At 40.8% G+C, this 17,440-nt stretch overlaps 1 protein-coding gene across 2 annotated transcripts in view; it reads left to right on the top strand.

Moving 5' to 3' along the window:
- SPATA19 (spermatogenesis associated 19) overlaps positions 1 to 17,440 on the top strand; it is a 39,713-nt gene that overhangs the window by 6,748 nt on the left and 15,525 nt on the right. Inside the window, exon 2 of one of the 2 annotated variants that reach the window (XR_013522835.1) lies at positions 5,886 to 5,989. The exons of the other annotated variant lie outside the window; for it this stretch is intronic. The gene's annotated coding sequence lies outside the window, so the exon portion shown is untranslated. The remainder of the gene's footprint in view (positions 1 to 5,885; positions 5,990 to 17,440) is intronic. 2 annotated transcript variants of the gene reach the window in all.

Genomic DNA, 17,440 nt, shown 5'->3' with positions numbered 1-17,440 from the left:
CAAAAAAAACAATATTCGATAAAAAGAAGACAACTTGATTTTCTTGAAAAAGAAATATTTGGATACTATACAAACATATATATATACATATATATAACATATATATAAGTTTTATGTGTGTATATATATCATATGTATCAAAATCTTTATATATATAAAGATATGTAAAAATCTTTATATATAACTATATATGCTATATGTATATAAAGATTTAGATATATGTATAACATACATATGTTATATATGTGTGTTGGTGTAATATCTAGTATATAGTTATATTAGCTATCTAATGTAAACAAATTATCAATGTTATAAGCTATTAGAAAAATGCAAGTTAAGACAGATTTTTTTTGAGACAAGGAAAGAAAAAAAGGAGTGAAGGAGAGGAAGAAAGAGGAAGAAAAAGAGGGAGAGAGAATGGAAATGTTGCTTTATTCTAAAGAAAATGGGTATTAATAATGGCCAATCAATATTTCATTTAAACCTATGAGTAGTTGTGATGTGGTATTGACAAAAATGTATATTTTGTGTATTTAAAGTGGAGAGCTCTATAAATATTTATTAAGTTTACTTGTTCTGGATCTGAGTTCAAGTCCTGGATATCCTTATTAATTTTCTGTCTCATTGAGTCTAAGTCTTTATGTATCTGGGCGTTAGGATTGTTAGCTCTTATTGTTGCATTGATCCTTTTACCACTATATCTTTGTTGCTTTAAAATCTGTTTTATCAGATACGAGAATTGCAACTCCTGCTTTTTATTTATTTATTTATTTATTTTTGCTCTCCATTTGGTTGGTAAATCTTTCTCCATCCCTTTGTTTTGAGTCTTTGTGTATCCTTGCATGTAAAATGCGTCTGGATGTAGCATACCGTTGGGTTTTGGCTGTATCTTTTGATTGGGGGATTTAGTCAATTTAAATTTAGGATTACTGCCATTTGATGCTAACTGGCTGTTTTATCCATTCGTTGATGTAAATTCTTCTTTATGTTGATGCTCTTTACTTTTTGGTATATTTTTAGAAAGGCTAATACTGGTTGTTTCTTTCTATGTGTAATGCTTCTTTTAGAAGCTTTTGTAAAGCAGGCCTGGTGGTAATAAAATCTCTGAGTTCTTGCTTGTTCATAAAAGATTTTATTTTTCCTTCAGTTGTGAAGCTTAGTTTGGCTGGATATGAAATTCTGGGTTGAAAGTTATTTTCTTTAAGGATGTTGAATATTAGCCCCCACTCTCTTCTGGCTTGTAGAGTTTCTGCTGAGAGATCTGCTGTGAGTCTGATAGGCTTCCTTTTGTGGGTAACCTGACCTTTCTCTCTGGCTGCCCTTAGTATTTTCTCCTTCATTTCAACCCTGGTGAATCTAACGATTATGTGCCTTGGGGTTGCTCTTCTTGAGGAATATCTTTGTGGTGTTCTCTGTATTACCTGGGGTTGAACATTGTCCTGCTTTGCTAGGTTAGGAAAATTTTCCTGAATAGTATCCTGAAGAATATTTTCCAGCTTGGATTCATTCTCTCCGTCGCATTCAGGTACACCTATCAAACATAAATTTGGTCTTTTCACATAGTCCCACATTTCTTGTAGACTTTGCTCATTCCTTTTTATCCTTTGTTCTCTAATCTTGTCTTTTCATTTTATTTCATTAAGTTGGACTTCGACCTCTGATATCCTTTCTTCTGCTTGATCAATTCGAGTGTTTAAACCTGTGCATACTTCTCGGCGTTCTCGTATTGTATTCTTCAGTTCCATTAATTCACTTATATTCCTCTCTAAATTGTCTATTCTCATTAGGATTTTGTCAAACCTTTTTTCAAAGTTATTAGTTTCTTTACATTGGGCTACAACATGTTCTCACAGAAGTTTCTTATTATCCATCTTCTGAAGCCTGATTCTGTTAATGGGATGCACTCATTCTCCATCAAGCCTTGTTCCCTTGTTGATGAGGAACTGTGATCTTTAGAGGGAGAGGCATTCTAACTTTGAGTATTCTCAGCCTTTTTATGCTGGTTTCTTCCCATGATTGTAAATTTATCCACCTGTCGTCTTTGTAATTGCCAACTTTCAAATTAGGTCTCTGAGTGGACATCCAAGTTGTTAATTCCCAGGGCCGAAATATGAGCAACCCACTGTGCTGGCCAAAACAGTGACATTAAGACTGTTGGTGCTTTTCTGCCCAGGAATTTCCAGTCTGGCTTCCTTCTTGAGTCTGTAATAGGCGACTCTGCCTTCCCAGAGCTCCAAACGTTGGTCAGAAGGGGAACCAGTCCCATTTACTCTGCACCAAGAGCTGCCACACCGAGGTGCCGGCAAAACCACTGCGCTGGCCACAAGAGTCGTGCTGGCGACCCGTGGGGCTCCTCCACTGGGACTCTTCTGCTCCGTGATTGACAAAAATTTGTCTGAAAGTGTGGCGTCCTCTCGTTTTCTGTGCTTTCACTGGGAGCTGCGATCCCGAGATGTTAGAGATCAGTCATCTTGGATCGTTCTCCTCAAGACAGATGTTATACCTCTTTACACACCAACTAGAATGGCTATGATAAAAAAGGTAATGCAAATATTAGGAGGATCTGGAGAAACTTGAGCCTTTATAACTTGCTGATAGGAATGTAAAATGTTACAGAAAAAAGTTTGGCATTTCTTAAAAAGTTAAATGTAAAACAAATATTTAAAGAAGAACTACGACTCATCTTTTTACAGACTCTTCCAAAAAACAGAAGAAAAAATAAAGCATTCCAACCCACTCTATGAGGTTTAAAAATCAAGAGGAATTGAATGCTACAAAACCCTGATACCCAAACCAGACAAGGACATCACAAGAAAACAAACTTATTGCCCAATATCTGTTATAGTTGCAAAAATAATAGCAAACTGAATTCAGCACATATAAAAAGATTATACTTCGTGACTGGGTAGGATCGTCCCTGGAGTTGGTTTAACATTTGAAGGTCAAAAACTAATATAGTACATAATATTAATAGAGTAAGAGCCACAAGCACAGGGTTCACTCAATAAATGCAGAAAAAGCACTGGACAAAATCCAATGCTTTTTGATTATTAAAACACTACAAAAACTAGGACTAAAAGGTAAACTTTATCAAACTGATAAAAAGTATCTATGAAAATTCTCAGCTAGCACTATCCTTAGTGGTGAAAGATAATGCTTTTCTCCTAAAATCAGGAGCAAGAAAAAGATGTTTGTTCTCTCCAGTTCTATTTAATCATGTATAGCCAGGATGATTAGGCAAGAAAAAGAAATGAAAGGCATTTGGATTGGAAATAAAGAAGGAAAATTATTTGCAGATGATCTTATCTTGTACATAGAAAATTCCAAGGAATTCACTAAAAATCTATTACAAGAAATGAGTTCAGCAAAGTTGTGGGATACAAGATTATTATTTGAAAATCCACTATACTTCTATACACTAGCAATGCAAATTCCAAAATGAAATTTTAAAAGAGTTCCACTTCCACTAGCACTAGAAACTTAAATACCTAAGAATAATAACAAATGAAGTGTAAGACTTGTACACTGAAAATGACAAAACTTTGTTGTAAGAAATTTAGGCTCTAAATAAATAGAAATAAATGTCTATGGATGGAAGACTTAACATTGTCAAAAGAGTAGTACACCCCAAATTGATCAATAAATCCCTATTAAAATGCCAGAAAGCTCTTTTTATATCCTAAAATTCATATAAAAATTCAAGGATCCTGCGATAGCTAAAACAATTTTGAAAAAGAACCAAGTTGGAGAACTCAAACTTCCCAGTGTTAAAACATACTACAAAGCTACAGTAATCAAGATAGTGTGGTATTGGCATAAAGATAGACACAATGGTTAATTGACAGTCCAGAAGTAAACTCTTACATTTATGATAAGTTGATTTTTTTCGAGGATGAGAAGACAATTAGATGGAAAAAGAATATTCTTTTTTAGTAAATGGTGTGGAGACAATTGGATATCTGCATGCAGAAGAATAAAGTTGGATCCTCTACCTCATACTTTCTACAATAATTAACTAAAAATGAACCATAGACATATATACAAGAGCTAAAGCTATTAAACTCATTGAAGAAACATAGGATTAAATCTTGATGGTCATGAGCTGGGCAATGGTTTATTTGATTTGACACCAAAAGTACAAGTAACAAAAACAAAAAGAGGTAAATTGGGCTTCATAAAAATTCAAAACTTCTGTGCTAAAAATGACACCATTAAGAAAGTGAAAAGGCAACCCACAGGATGGGAGAAAATATCTGTAATCACATATTTGATAAGACACTTGTACAGGGGATATATAAAAACTCTAACCACTCTACAATAAAAGACATATAATCCAATTATAAAATGAAAAAGGATTTGAGTATATATTTATCCAAAGGAGATATACAAATGGCCAATAATCACATGAAAAGATACTCAGGATCATTAATCATTAGAAAGAGACAAATCAAACCACAATGAGATACCACTTCACACTCACTAGGATGGCAAAAATCAAAATGACAGATAATAATGATGGCAAGAATGTGGAGAGAACAGAACACTCACACGTTGATGGTGGGAAAGTAAAATGATGCAGCCATTGAAAAAACATTTTGACAGTACCTCAAAATGTTACACATAGGTTTACCGTATGATCTGGGAATTCTACTGCTAGATATAAATATATATTCTAGAGAATAAAAATATATGTCCATACATATGTCCAAAAACATAGGTCTATACAAAAACCTGTACACAAATGTTCATAGCAGCATTATTCATATGAAGACATACAGACAATCCAAATGTTCATCAACTGATGAATGGATAAACAGAATGTGGTACATTTATATAATGGAATACTATACTGCAGTAACAAGGAATGAATTGCTGATATGTGCTATAATGTGGATGACCCTCAAAAACGTTATCTTCAGTTAAAGAAGCCAGTCATAAAAGATCATATATTGTATGATTCTATTCTTATGAACTGTGCAGAATAAGGAAATCTGTAGAGACAGTAGATTAGTGGTGGCCTAGGGCTGAAACACAGGGTTGGAGAAAAATGGGTTTGACAGGCTTTCTTTTTTGGAGTGATAAAAATATTCTAAAATTAGGTTGAGGTGATGGTTGTACATCTCTGTGAATATACTAAAAACTATTAAATTGTATTTTTAAATGGTGAATTTTATGGAATGTGAATTATATCTCAGTAAAGCTGTTAAGAAAAAGAAAAACATGTTAAGTATAAAGTTATCAATCCAGTCCTAGGAATTTATTCAAGATAAGCAAAATCTCCATTCCACATAATATTTTTTCAAATGTTCATTGTAAGGCCGATAGCCTTGCTAAGAGCTGGATGAATAACACCCACCCCTCTCTATGCCTGAGAACAGTTTATCAGGCAGAACACATTATTCAGCACCTGGCTCCTCCATGTGGGCTCCCCTTGCCCACTTCTGCATTCTGCCCCCAGGTCTATATTCAGCACTAGACTATGCACTGTCAGCACCAAGCTATGCATTTGAACCTCAGCACTAAACTGTGCATTCTCAGCACTAAACTATACATCTGAACCCGCGAAAATTGAAGAAATCCTGCCAAGCCTTACCCAATGGCAGCCCACCCCATGCATCCTAGGCCAGCCCCCCTCTAACCCCCATAAAACCCCCTGCCCTGAGAAGTCAAGTGCGACTGCTCTAGCCCCCTTTCCTTAGGACCACAGAACCTCACCTGGGAGATAAACATATTGGTATCTGATTGTCCTTATACTGGCCTCAGTTTCCTCATTTTAAACTTGGCAGTAACCATTATATTCATCACAGATCATGGTGGATGGGAGGCAGGACTAGACTGCAGTTCTAGACAGAGCAGCATGCAGAAGCTTGCTTTATGAATTTTAGCTCCAGACTGACTGCAAGAACCAACCAGCAATTCTGAGAGGACTCATAGACTTTCTGAAGGCAGTGGATGGCTCCTGCAGGACCCAGGAGACACTCCAAATACTGTGAGTGCCCCAACTGTGGAAGTGGGAATGGGAGACCCTCCTCTCCCAAACACACATCCCCACTGGAGAAAAAGCTGGTCTCTCTGTGGGGGAAGTTTTCTTTTTTTTTTTTTTTTGCAGAAAAGTATTTTATTTTATTTTATTTTTTTTTAAATTTTTTATTGGATTATAGGTTTTGGGGTACATGAGCAGAGCATGCAAGACAGTTGCGTAGGTACACACATGGCAGTGTGCTTTGCTTTTCTTCTCCCCTTCACCCACATTTGGCATTTCTCCCCAGGCTATCCCTCCCCACCTCCCCCTCCCACTGGCCCTCCCCTTTTCCCCCCAATAGACCCCAGTGTTTAGTACTCCCCTTTCTGTGTCCATGTGTTCTCATTTTTCATCACCCACCCATGAGTGAGAATATGCGGTGTTTCATTTTCTGCTCTTGTGTCAGTTTGCTGAGGATGATGTTTTCCAGATTCATCCATGTCCCTACAAACGACACGAACTCATCATTTCTGATTGCTGCATAATACTCCATGGTGTATATGTGCCACATTTTTCCAATCCAGTCTATTATCAATGGGCATTTGGGTTGATTCCAGGTCTTTGCTATTGTAAACAGTGCTGCAATGAACATTCGTGTACATGTGTCCTTATAGTAGAACGATTTATAGTCTTTTGGATATATACCCAGTAATGGGATTGCTGGGTCAAATGGAATTTCTATTTCTAAGGCCTTGAGGAATCGCCACACTGTCTTCCACAATGGTTGAACTAATTTACACTCCCACCAACAGTGTAAAAGTGTTCCTTTTTCTCCACATCCTCTCCAGCATCTGTTGTCTCCAGATTTTTTAATGATCGCCATTCTAACTGGCGTGAGATGGTATCTCAATGTGGTTTTGATTTGCATCTCTCTGATGATCAGTGATGATGAGCATTTTTTCATATGATTGTTGGCCTCATATATGTCTTCTTTCGTAAAGTATCTGTTCATATCCTTTGCCCACTTTTGAATGGGCTTGTTTGTTTTTTTTCTGTAAATCTGCTTGAGTTGTTTGTAAATTCTGGATATCAGCCCTTTGTCAGATGGGTAGACTGCGAAAATTTTTTCCCATTCTGTTGGTTGCCGATCCACTCTAGTGACTGTTTCTTTTGCCGTGCAGAAGCTGTGGAGTTTGATTAGGTCCCATTTGTCTATTTTGGCTTTTGTTGCCAATGCTCTTGGTGTTTTGTTCATGAAGTCCTTGCCTACTCCTATGTCCTGGATAGTTTTGCCTAGATTTCCTTCTAGGGTTTTTATGGTGCCGGGTCTTATGTTTAAGTCTTTAATCCATCTGGAGTTAATTTTAGTGTAAGGTGTCAGGAAGGGGTCCAGTTTCTGCTTTCTGCACATGGCTAGCCAGTTTTCCCAACACCATTTGTTAAACATGGAATCCTTGCCCCATTGCTTGTTTTTGTCAGGTTTATCAAAGATTGTATAGTTGTATGTATGTTGTGTTGCCTCCGGTGCCTCTGTTTTGTTCCATTGGTCTATATCTCTGTTTTGGTACCAGTACCATGCTGTTTTGATTACTGTAGCCTTGTAGTATAGTTTGAAATCCGGTAGTGTGATGCCCCCCGCTGTGTTCTTTTTGCTTAGAATTGACTTGGCTATGCGGGCTCTCTTTTGGTTCCATATGAAGTTCATGGTGGTTTTTTCCAGTTCTGTGAAGAAAGTCAATGGTAGCTTGATGGGGATAGCGTTGATTCTGTAAATTACTTTGGGCAGTATAGCCATTTTCACGATATTAATTCTTCCTAACCATGAACATGGAATGTTTCTCCATCTGTTTGTGTCCTCTCTGATTTCGTTGAGCAGTGGTTTGTAGTTCTCCTTGAAGAGGTCCCTTACGTTCCTTGTGAGTTGTATTCCAAGGTATTTTATTCTTTTTGTAGCAATTGCAAATGGCAGTTCGCTCTTGATTTGGCTTTCTTTAAGTCTGTTATTGGTGTAGACGAATGCTTGTGATTTTTGCACATTGATTTTATATCCTGAGACTTTGCTGAAGTTGCTTATCAGTTTCAGGAGTTTTTGGGCTGAGGCAATGGGGTCTTCTAGGTATACTATTATGTCGTCTGCAAATAGAGACAATTTGGCTTTCACCTTTCCTATTTGAATACCCTTTATTTCTTTTTCTTGCCTGATTGCTCTGGCTAGAACTTCCAGTACTATATTGAATAGGAGTGGTGAGAGAGGGCATCCTTGTCTAGTACCAGATTTCAAAGGGAATGCTTCCAGTTTTTGCCCATTCAGTATGATATTGGCTGTTGGTTTGTCATAAATAGCTTTTATTACTTTGAGATACGTTCCATCGATACCGAGTTTATTGAGGGTTTTTAGCATAAAGGGCTGTTGAATTTTGTCAAATGCCTTCTCTGCGTCAATTGAGATAATCATGTGGTTTTTGTTTTTGGTTCTGTTTATGTGGTGAATTACGTTGATAGACTTGCGTATGTTGAACCAGCCTTGCATCCCTGGGATGAATCCTACTTGATCATGATGAATAAGTTTTTTGATTTGCTGTTGCAATCGGCTTGCCAATATTTTATTGAAGACTTTTGCATCTATGTTCATCACGGATATTGGCCTGAAGTTTTCTTTTCTCGTTGGGTCTCTGCCGGGTTTTGGTATCAGGATGATGTTGGTCTCATAAAATGATTTGGGAAGGATTCCCTCTTTTTGGATTGTTTGAAATAGTTTTAGAAGGAATGGTACCAGCTCCTCCTTGTGTGTCTGGTAGAATTCGGCTGTGAACCCATCTGGACCTGGGCTTTTTTTGCGAGGTAGGCTCTTAATTGCTGCCTCAACTTCAGACCTTGTTATTGGTCTATTCATAGTTTCAGCTTCCTCCTGGTTTAGGCTTGGGAGGACACAGGAGTCCAGGAATTTATCCATTTCTTCCAGGTTTACTAGTTTATGTGCATAGAGTTGTTTGTAATATTCTCTGATGATGGTTTGAATTTCTGTGGAATCTGTGGTGATTTCCCCTTTATCATTTTTTATTGCATCTATTTGGTTGTTCTCTCTTTTCTTTTTAATCAATCTGGCTAGTGGTCTGTCTATTTTGTTGATCTTTTCAAAAAACCAGCTCTTGGATTTATTGATTTTTTGAAGGGTTTTTCGTGTCTCAATCTCCTTCAGCTCAGCTCTGATCTTAGTAATTTCTTGTCTTCTGCTGGGTTTTGAGTTTTTTTGATCTTGCTCCTCTAGCTCTTTCAATTTTGACGATAGGGTGTCAATTTTGGATCTCTCCATTCTCCTCATATGGGCACTTATTGCTATATACTTTCCTCTAGAGACTGCTTTAAATGTGTCCCAGAGGTTCTGGCACGTTGTGTCTTCATTCTCATTGGTTTCGAAGAACTTCTTTATTTCTGCCTTCATTTCGTTGTTTACCCAGTCAACATTCAAGAGCCAGTTGTTCAGTTTCCATGAAGCAGTGCGGTTCTGGGTCAGTTTCTGAATTCTGAGTTCTAACTTGATTGCACTATGGTCTGAGAGGCTGTTTGTTATGATTTCAGTTGTTTTGCATTTGTTGAGCAGTGCTTTACTTCCAATTATGTGGTCAATTTTAGAGTAGGTGTGATGTGGTGCTGAGAAGAATGTGTATTCTGTGGATTTGGGGTGGAGAGTTCTGTAAATGTCCACCAGGTTTGCTTGCTCCAGGTCTGAGTTCAAGCCCTGGGTATCCTTGTTGATTTTCTGTCTGGTTGATCTGTCTAGTATTGACAGTGGAGTGTTAAAGTCTCCCACTATTATTGTGTGGGAGTCTAAGTCCTTCTGTAAGTCATTAAGAACTTGCCTTATGTATCTGGGTGCTCCTGTGTTGGGTCCATATATGTTTAGGATCGTTAGCTCTTCTTGTTGTATCGATCCTTTTACCATTATGTAATGGCCTTCTTTGTCTCTTTTGATCTTTGTTGCTTTAAAGTCTATTTTATCAGAGATGAGAATTGCAACTCCTGCTTTTTTTTGCTTTCCATTAGCTTGGTAAATCTTCCTCCATCCCTTTATTTTGAGCCTTTGTGTATCCTTGCATGTGAAGTGGGTTTCCTGGATACAGCACACTGATGGGTTTTGGATTTTTATCCAATTTGCCAGTCTGTGTCTTTTGATTGGTGCATTTAGTCCATTTACATTTAGGGTTAATATTGTTATGTGTGAATTTGATACTGCCATTTTGATTCTAAGTGGCTGTTTTGCCTGTTAGTTGTTGTAGATTCTTCATTATGTTGAAGCTCTTTTGCATTCAGTGTGATTTTGGAATGGCTGGTACTGATTGATCCTTTCTATGTGTAGTGCCTCTTTTAGGAGCTCTTGTAAAGCAGGCCTGGTGGTGACAAAATCTCTGAGTACTTGCTTGTTCGCAAAGGATTTTATTCTTCCTTCACTTCTGAAGCTCAGTTTGGCTGGATATGAAATTCTGGGTTGAAAGTTCTTTTCTTTAAGAATGTTGAATATTGGCCCCCACTCTCTTCTGGCTTGTAGAGTTTCTGCCGAGAGATCTGCTGTGAGTCTGATGGGCTTCCCTTTGTGGGTGACCCGACCTTTCTCTCTGGCTGCCCTTAGTATTCTCTCCTTTATTTCAACCCTGTTGAATCTGACGATTATGTGCCTTGGGGTTGCTCTTCTTGCGGAATATCTTTGTGGTGTTCTCTGTATTTCCTGCAATTGAGTGTTGGCTTGTCTTGCTAGGTGGGGGAAATTTTCCTGGATGATGTCCTGAAGAGTATTTTCCAGCTGGGATTCATTCTCTTTGTCCCCTTCTGGTACACCTATCAAACGTAGGTTAGGTCTTTTCACATAGTCCCACATTTCTTGGAGACTTTGTTCATTCCTTTTTGCGCTTTTTTCTCTGATCTTGGTTTCTCGTTTTATTTCATTGAGTTGGTCTTCGACTTCAGATATTCTTTCTTCTGCTTGGTCAATTCGGCTATTGAAACTTGCGTTTGCTTCGCGAAGTTCTCGTATTGTGTTTTTCAGCTCCTTTAATTCATTCATATTCCTCTCTAAGGTATCCATTCTTGTTATCATTTCCTCGAATCTTTTTTCAAATCTTTTTTCAAGGTTCTTAGTTTCTTTGCATTGATTTAATACATGATCTTTTAGCTCACCAAAGTTTCTCATTATCCATCTTCTGAAGTCTAATTCCGTCATTTCGTCACAGTCATTCTCCGTCCAGCTTTGTTCCCTTGCTGGTGAGGAGACTTGGTCCTTTCTAGGAGGTGATGTGTTCTGGTTTCGGGTGTTTTCCTCCTTTTTGCGCTGGTTTCTTCCCATCTTTGTGGATTTGTCCGCTGGTCGTCTGCGTAGTTGCTGACTTTTCGTTTGGGTCTCTGAGTGGACACCCAGAATGTTGATGATGAAGTATTTCTGTTGCTTGGTTTTCCTTCTACCAGTCTAGCCCCTTCGCTGTACGACTGTTGAGGTCCGCTCCAGACCCTGCTTGTCTGGGGTGCACCTCTAGTAGCCGTGGCACAGCGAGGGATGCTACCAGTTTCTTTTTCTGCTCTCTTTGTCCCAGGATGATGCCTGCCTAATGACAGTCTTTTGGATATAGAGGGGTCAGGGAGCTGCTTGAGGAGACAGTTTGTACTTTATAGGGGTTTAATTGCTGAGCTGTGCACTCTGTTGTTCATTCAGGGCTGTTAGGCTGTATGTTTGATTCTGCTGCAACACAGCTCATTAAACAACCCTTTTTTTTTCTCAAATGCTCTGTGTTGAGGGGTTTGGGCTTTATTTTTGGATGTCCGATCAGGTGTCCTGCCCAGCTCAAAGGCAGACTAGCCACTGTTTGGCTGCCGAGGCTCCGCCCTGCTGTTGTGTGATTCGCGCTGTTCCTGCCGGCTCTGCTGTGGTCTCCGCCACGCCCTGCGGCGGAGTCTCTTCGTTGTAGCGTGTTGCCTCAGCAACGGCAGGCTGCATCAGCAGTGGGCGTGTATCTCAGTTGGGGCGGGTTGCCTCGGCAACGGCTGGCTGCCTCAGCAGTGGGCGTGTATATCAGTTGGGGCAGGTTGCCTCCGTAGTGGTGGACGCCCCTCCCCCACAGAGCGTCTCGGACCGTCTGCCCGGGATAGTTTGAAATCGCGGTTTTGTTCGTCCCACTGGGTATCCCAAACGATCTGTCCCTGCAATCCCCTGGGCTGGGCTACTGTGCAAGTCTCGTTCAGTCTCAAGTCCAGCCCTCTCAAGTCTCAGGTTGCCGGTTCAACAAGGCACCCGGACAAGCGCGCCCTGTGGGGATTGCTGGGTAGGGCCGGCCGCCGCCGCCCCGGCTGCCGGCTTCACCAGGCAGACCTACTGCCTGGCGTCCCGTGTCTTTTTATACTTGGGAGTTTCCCCGTTCTGTGGGCAACAAAGATCAGTCTGGAAATGCAGCACTGACTCACCGTTTGCGAATTCAACGCGGGCTCCAATCCTGGGTTGTTCTCACAGCGCCATCTTGAGTCTACAATAATCGGAAGTTTTCAACTTTACCTGGAACTGAGTCAAGTTAGAGAGCTGAGCTGAGTGAAATACAGGGGTAGAGTAGAGAAAACAGCAGGAAGGCCCTGGGAGGTTGCTGAGTCTTCAGAAGCCCATTCTTTCCTGACACCACAGGGATCCATCAGGAGGGTGGCCAGAGGAGCAGAGGGCAAAACTCCACAGGAAGAAGGAATTCTCTAACTCAACTTTGTAACAATTTGAACAGGGCGAGAAGCCTCCTGGCCAGAACTTGGGGGAGGGCACAAATCTGGGGTGCAGACTTCACAGGCAGGGGGAAGAACTAAAGCCCTCCTCACCCACCATAGCTGGGAGGCAGAAAGCCTTAGGCAAGTTTTCAAGCCCATCTTTCCCTCCACTTGGAAACAGACTCAGGAATGTTGCTGGGGATACAGTGGGAGTGAGACTAGCCCTTTGGATTCTGTGGGATCTGAATGAAGCCTATGACTGCTGGCTTTCCTCCACTTCCCTGACAACCTGAATGACTCAGTAAAAGTAGCCATAATCCTCCTAGGTACCCAACTCTAGTGATCTGGGATCTCACCTGCATCCCCTGCAGCAGCCCTGCAGCAAGACTCACCCAAAGAGAGTCTCAGCTCAGACATGCCTAGCCCTGCCCCCACCTGACGGTCCTTCCCTACCCGCCCTGGTAGCAGAAGACAAAAGGCATATAATCTTGGGAGTTCTAGGGCCCCACCCACCACTGATCCCTCTCCACACTACTATAGCTGATGCATTCTGAAAAGCACCATCTCCTGGCAGAGGCCAGCCGGCACAAAAATAGAGTATTAAAGCACCAAGCTAAGGAACCTCACAGAGTCCATTGCATCCTCTGCCACCTCCATTGGAATGGGCACTGGTATCCATGGCTGAGAGGCCCATAGATGGTTCACATCACAGGACTCTGTGCAGACAACCCCCAGTACCAGCCTGGAGCTGGGTGGACTCTCTGGATAGCTAGACCGAGAAGAGAGACAACCATCACTGCGGTTTGGCTCACAGGAAGCCACATCCACAGGAAAATGAGGAGAGTACTACATCAAGGGAATGCCTCACAGGACAAAAAAATCTGAACAACAGCCTTCATCCCTAGAGCTTCCCTCTGACAGCCTACCCAAATGAGAAGAAACTGGAAAACCAACCCTGGTAAATATGACAAAACGAGGTTTTTCAACACCCCCCAAAAATCATAATAGCTCACCAGCAATGGAGCCAAACCAAGAAGAAAACCCTAATCTACCTGAAAAAGAATCCAGGAGATTAGTTATTAAGCTACTCAGGGAGGAACCAGAGCAGGTGAAGCCCAATGCAAGGAAATCCAAAAAATAATACAAGAAGTCAGGGAAGAAATATTCAAGGAAATACACAGCTTAAAGAAAAAACAATAAAAAATTGAGGAAACTTTGGAAACACTTTTAGAAATGCAAAATGCTCTGGAAAGTCTCAGGAATAGAATTGAACAAGTAGCAGAAAGAAATTCCAAGCTGGAAGACAAAGTCTTTGAATTAACCAAATCCAACAAAGACAAAGAAAAAAGAAAAAGAAAATATGAACAAAATCTTCAAGAAGTCTGGGATTATATTAAATGACCATACCTAAGCATAGTTGGTGTTCCTGAGGAAGAAGACAATTCTAAAAGCTTGGAAAATATATTTGGGGTAATAATCAAGGAAAACTTCCCTGGTTTTGCTACAGACCTAGACAGGCAAATATAAGAAGAATAAAGAGACCGGGCATGATGGCTCACACCTGTAATTCCCAGCACTTTGTGAGACTGAGGTGGTTGCATCATCTGAGGTCAGGAGTTCGAGACCAGCCTGGCCAACATGGTGAAATCCCTTCTCTATTAAAAATACAAAAAAAAAAAAAATTAGCTGGGCATGGTGGCATGCAACTACTTGGGAGGCTGAGGCAGGAGAACTGCTTGAACCTGGGAGGCGGAGGTTGCAGTGAGCTGAGACTATGCCACTGCCCTCTAGCCTGGGGGAATGGAGTGACAATCCATCTCAAAAATAAATAAATAGTGGGATCCAAGATGGCCAAATAGGAACAGCTCTGGAGTGCAATTCCCAGTGAGAACAATGCAGAAGGTGAGTGATCACCACATTTCCAAATGAGTTTTTACTGCCCACAGAGCAGGAAATTCCTGGACTGAAAAGCACCATGGGTTTCCAGCATGGCTATTTCAGCCAGTGCTGCAGGTCTCCACACGAAAACACACAAATCTGGCAGCTGTTTCAACTGGTGCCTGGAACTCCTGGGATACAGAGCCGCCCATTCAACTGAAAAAAAGGTGGCTGAAACAGGGAGCCAGGTGATCTGGCTCAGCAGGTCCCACTCCCACAAAGACCAGCAATCTGAAATACTCTGGATTGAGAGTTTTGCAGCAAGTGCAGCTGGACCTGGGACGGTCCAGCTCAGTGGGGGGAAGGGTGTCAGCCATTACCAAGGCAGTCCACCATTACCAAGGCAGTCCACCATTACTGAGTCAGTCCACCATTACCAAGGCAGTTTGCCATTACCAAGGCAATCCATCTTTACTGAGGCAGTCCACCATTACCAAGGCAGTCCACCATTACTAAGGCAGTCTGCCATTACAGAGGCAGTTCTAACTGTACCTCTGTAAACAAAACAGCAAGGATGTTCACAGAGCAGCTGGGTGGAGCCCACAGCAGCTCAGCAATACCTCTGCTGGTAGACTGTGACTAGACTTCCTCCTTGCTGGGCAGGGCATCTCTGAAAAAAGGCAGCAGCATGTCAGGAACTTACAAATAAATTACCACCTTCCTAGGGCAGAGCACCTGGAAAAAAAGGTAATCATCAGTTACACTGCAGCAGACTTAAACATACATGCCCAGCAGCTCTGAATGGGAAAATGGAGCTCCTAGCTTAGTACTTGAGCTCCTATAAGGGGCAGACAGTCTCTTCAAGCAGCTCCCCAACCTCCATATATCCAAAGAGACATCTCATAAAGGTCAGCTCAGGCTGACATCTGGTGGGTATCCTTCTGGGATAAAGATAACAGAAGAAGAAACTGGCAGCAATCCTTCCTGTTCTGTAGCTGCCGCAGGTGATCCAGAGGCAAGCAGGCTCTGGAGTGGACCTCCAGCTGTCCTACAGCAGAGGGTCCTGACTGTTAGAAGGAAAACTAAAAAACACAAAGAAATAGCTTCAACATCAACAAAAATGATGTCCACTAAGAGACCCTATCTGAAAGTCACCAACTTCAAAGACCACCAGTAGATAAATCCATGAAGACAGGAAGAAACCAGCACAAAAAGGATGAAAATACCAAAAACCAGAATGTCTCTCCTCCTCCAAGGGATCACAGCTCCTCACCAGCAAGTGAACAAAGCTGGGTGGAGAATGAGTCTGCTGAATTGACAGAAACAGGCTTCAGAATGTGGGCAATAACAAACATCTCAGAGCTAAAAGAACATGTTCTAACCCAATGCAAAGAAACTAAGAACTTTGAAAAAAAGGTTAGACAAAATACTAATGAGAATAAAGAGCGTAGAGAAGAATATAAATGGCTTGATGGAGCTGAAAAATACAACGGGAGAACTTTAGGAAGCAAACACAAGTTTCAAAACCTGAAGAGACCAAGCAGAAAAAAGGATATCAGAGATTGAAGATCAACTCAATAAAATAAAAAGAGAAGGCAAGATTAGAGAAAAAAGAGTGAAAAGAAATGAACAAAACCTCCAAGAAATATGGGATTATGTGAAAAGACAATCTACATTCGATAGGTGTACCTGAATGTTACAGAAAGAATGAATCCAAGCTGGAAAACACTTTTCAAGATATTATCCATGAGAACTTCCCTAACCTAGCAAGGCAGGCCAGCATTCAAGCCCAGGAAATACAGAGAACACCACAAAGATACTCCTCAATAAGAGCAACCCCAAAGCACATAATCGTCAGATTCACCAGGGTTGAAATGAAGGAAAAAGTGCTAAGGGAAGCCAGAGAGAAAGGTCGGGTTACCCACAAAGGGAAACCCATCAGACTCACAGTGGATCTCTTGGCAGGAACCTTACAAGCCAGAAGAGAGTGGGGGCCGATATTCGACATCCTTAAAGAAGAGAACTTTCAACCTAGAATTTCATATCCAGCCAAACTAAGCTTCATAAGTGAAGGAAAATAAAATCCTTAATGAACAAGCAATTGCTGAGAGATTTCATCACCACCAGGCCTGCTTTATAAGAGCTTCTGAAAGAAGCACTAAACATAAAAGGAACAACCACTACCAGCCACTCCAAAAACATACCAAATGGTAAAGACTATTGACAGAATGAAGAAACTGCATCAACTAATGGGCAAAACAACTAGTGGGCTAGCATCAAAATGCAGGATCAAATTCACACATAACAATACTAACCTTAAATGTAAATGGGCTAAATGCCCCAATCAAAAGACACAGACTGGCAAATTGGGTAAAAAATCAAAACCCATTGGTGTGCCATATCCAGGAAACCCATCTCACGTGCAAGGACACACATAGGCTCAAAATAAAGGAATGGAGGAAAATTTACCAAGCAAATGAAGAGAAAAAAAAAAAAAAAGCAGAAGTTGCAATCCTAGTCTCTGATAAAATAGACTTTAAACCAAAAAAAAAGATCAAAAGAGACAAAGAAGGGCACTACATAATGGTAAAAGGATCAAAGCAACAAGAAGAGCTAATAATCCTAAATATATATGCATCCAATACAGGAGCACCCAGATACATAAAGCAAGTTCTTAATGACCTGCAAAGAGACTTAGACTCCCACACTATAATAGTGGGAGACTTTAACACTCCACTGTCAATATTAGACAGTTCAATGAGACAGAAAATTAACAAGGTTATCCAGGACTTCACATCTGGATCAAGCAGACCTAATGGATATCTACAGACCTCTCCACCCCAAATCCACAGAATATACATTCTTCACAGC

This window comes from Callithrix jacchus, chromosome 10 (genome assembly GCF_049354715.1).
Source record: "Callithrix jacchus isolate 240 chromosome 10, calJac240_pri, whole genome shotgun sequence".
NCBI lineage: Eukaryota > Metazoa > Chordata > Mammalia > Primates > Cebidae > Callithrix > Callithrix jacchus.
This window is presented reverse-complemented; position numbering and strand designations above follow the sequence as displayed.